General features: G+C 40.2%; 1 pseudogene; it reads right to left on the bottom strand.

Annotated features, from left to right (window-relative positions):
- Window positions 1–1,842: 1,842 nt before the first annotated feature.
- Window positions 1,843–3,220, bottom strand: part of LOC102833129 — a 31,637-nt pseudogene continuing 30,259 nt past the window's right edge.

The raw sequence follows: 3,220 nt of genomic DNA, 5'->3' as shown, positions 1-3,220 counted from the left end.
TATTCTTTTCTTATAATACCTTTGTCAGTTTTCAATATTAAGGTTAATTCTTACCTAGCAAGATAAATTTGGAGTCCTAATGTGGTGCTATGGGCTTATGCACTGGGCTGCAAAGTCAGTTTGAGCTGTAAGGTCAATGGTTCAAGCTCACCAGCCACTCCTTGGAAACCCTTTACAGGGTTGCTATGGGTTGGAACTGACTAGATGGCATTTAACAATAACAGGAAGATGAGTTTTGGAGTTTCACTTCTATATTTGTCAAGAGTTTGTGTAAGGTTCATATCATTTCTTTCTTAAATGTTTGATAGGACTCACCAATAAATTCAGTTAAGCTTGTATTTGTGTGCATGTAGGTACAGAAGGTTTGGGGATATGGGAAGGTTTTTTGATTACAGGTTCATTACCTCTAAAAGAGATGGAGGTATTTATATAATCCCTTGATTTGTATGTACATTTGATGTGCTTTCGTTTTCAAGGACTTTGTCGGTGTCATCAGTTACTAAATTTATTGGGATAAACATGTTTATAACATCCCTCTGAGTCTTTAATGTCTGTAGGAGCTGTAGTAGGCTGTGAAAGTCTTGCTAATTGCATAAATTTAAACCAGCTTTCCCTCTCTATAGTTCTACAGAGTGGATTCAAATTAGAGTCAGGTAAACAACTAGGAATCCAAAGGGAATATGATGGTGGTGTTGTGTGCTGTGGAGTTGGTTCTGACTCATAGCAACCCTATATAGGGTTTCCAAGACTGTAAATAAATCTTTATAGGAGTGAAATCCTCATCTTTCTCCCATGGAGCGACTGGTAGATCAGAACTGCTTATCTTCTGGTTAACAGCTCAACTCTTAATCCATTATGCTACCAAGGCTCTTAAAGTGAATATATCTACATTGTTTTTGATAAATAGTAAGTCTAAAGATACTATGTTTCATTCTAAAACTGGTAGTGGTGGTGGTTATGTGCTGCGGAGTCAGATCTGATGCATAGCGACCCTGTATAGGGTTTCCGAGGCTATAAATTTTCATGGGAGCAGAAAGCCTCACCTTTCTCCCACAGAACCCAGTAGTTTCCTAACTACTGACTGTGAGATTAGCAACCCAACTTGTAACCACTACACTACCAAGCTCCTTCATTCCAAAATTCGTAAACCAAAAAGTAAAGGAAAAAGAAAATTTGACAAAACCCCATGTAGGGCTAATTCTCCAGCAAAAATGAAGGAAATAAACACAAGCTTCCAAAAAAAGGGTAGGCTTAAAACAGCTCAGGGTTCCCAAGGGCACCCACCGGAATAATTTTGTAGTTTATCTTTGACGAGTGCATTGTGAGCTTTGCATGGGACCCCGGTCTGCCTGTAAGACTCTAACCAAAGACCCTAGGGAGCGTCCAAGTAGTGGTAAGGGGGCACTTCCTCGTAGAGGGGGCAGTAGAACCCAGAGAACAATATTGTCCAGACTTCAAATTCTTTCAAAGGTTGTTATCTTTTTCACTATTGTCATGGCAACCACGAAGTCCACCCACATCTGCTCTCAGGTTACCCACAAGGGGCTCCCAAAGGTATTGAAACAGTGCATCTTTGTTTCTCTTTTCCCACAGTTCACAGTTCCTCTGAGGTTGATCTTCCCAAGCTGTATGAAAACTCTGCCTAAGGGTGAGGTCACTTGTGACATCTTTGCTTTCATTTCTGCAGCAAAGAATTCACTGCCTGGCCTGCCAGGGTTGGAGTTAATCCCCTTTCTACTAACCTTAACCACAGGCACTGACATGGCGCTGTTCTGCGAGCAAGAGGGAAGGGAGACCGGAGAGAAGGGGAGCTTGTCCAGTCTGGATTTCTCATGCTGGGGCTCACTCAATCTCCCCGTTGTCCACTGTTGATACTCTTATGGCTTGAACAAGATGTCCAACTGCAGCGACGTACCAGACCCAGGCAGAACTCCAGTTTACGTAGGGCTCGTGATGGTAGCCATGTTGACTGGACTCGCTCACCCAGCCTCTGCGTTCTAGCTCACTGCTCCCTCTCCCTGAACCACCTCTGTCTCCGTCTCCACCTCCAGTTTTGTAAACCTGCAAGGGAGCATGTGTAGCTGCTCATTTACTCACAGAGGTGGGTATTTGAACATCAGTGTGACCATGCACAACTGTCCCATTCTTTACCAACTGTTGTTAAGTGCCATAGAATCAGTTCTGACTCATATCAACCCTGTATAGGGTTTCTGAGGAGCAGTTGGTGAGCTTGAATCACCAACCTTGTGGTTCAAGCCAATATACACATACATGCCTACTAATGTGTTAATTTAATTTCAAGAATTCATTTCCAAGTCTTTAGATCAGTTTCTCGACCTTGGCACTATTAACGTTTTGGCCCAGACAAATTTTTATTGTGGAGGACATTGTAAGATGTCTACCACTAAATCTGGTTTCTACCTACAAGTAACACCCTACTCCCAATGGTAATAGCCAAAATGACCCCTGGGTGACAAAGTTGAGAGCCATTGATGTAAACGGGTCACCAGAAAGACAAAAATTAAGCTGTTTATGCACCAAAAACCTAGGAAGCAAAGTTGATAGAATTTTAAAAATAAAAGGATATGCCTGAAAAATTCTAGAATTCTATACTCAGTCAAGTTATTGTTAATCAGCTTTTTTTTTTTTTTTGGCAAAGGATCCTCAATAATCAATATAAAAATATAACTCCCCTAGTAATAAAATGGAGTCTTGGTGTGGCGCTATGAGTTAATGCGCTGGACTGCAAAGTCAGCAGTTCAAGCTTAGAAGCCGCTCCTTGGAAACCCTACACAGGGTGGCTATGGGTTGGAAATGATTTGACAGCACTTAACAACAATAACAAAGTCATACAATGTGCAAAGAAACAAAAAGAAATTTTACAAAAAAAAAGCATACAATAAACATAACAATGTTTTTCGCCATATCAAAGAAAAGTAATTAAGACACATTTTTAAAGATCTAATTGAGAGATTGGAAAAAATAGAAGATACTAAAAGTTTAGGCTATGGTTTTGAAACACAGGGGTCCTCAAACAAAAAGTTTTTCTTTTCTTTTTTCTCAAACAAAATTTTAAAAATAATTTATTTTAGTTTTGTTGTGGTTGTTGAGAATATATGCACAGCAGAACACACTGACCTAACAGCCTCTCCACGTTCAATTTAGTAACAGTCTTTGAATTGAGCAGTCCATTTTCACCTTCTTTTTCTAAGTTGTTCCT

This window comes from Chrysochloris asiatica, unplaced genomic scaffold (genome assembly GCF_000296735.1).
Source record: "Chrysochloris asiatica unplaced genomic scaffold, ChrAsi1.0 scaffold00054, whole genome shotgun sequence".
Lineage (NCBI taxonomy): Eukaryota > Metazoa > Chordata > Mammalia > Afrosoricida > Chrysochloridae > Chrysochloris > Chrysochloris asiatica.
Note: the sequence above shows the minus strand (reverse complement) of the source record. Positions and strands in the feature narration are given on the sequence as shown.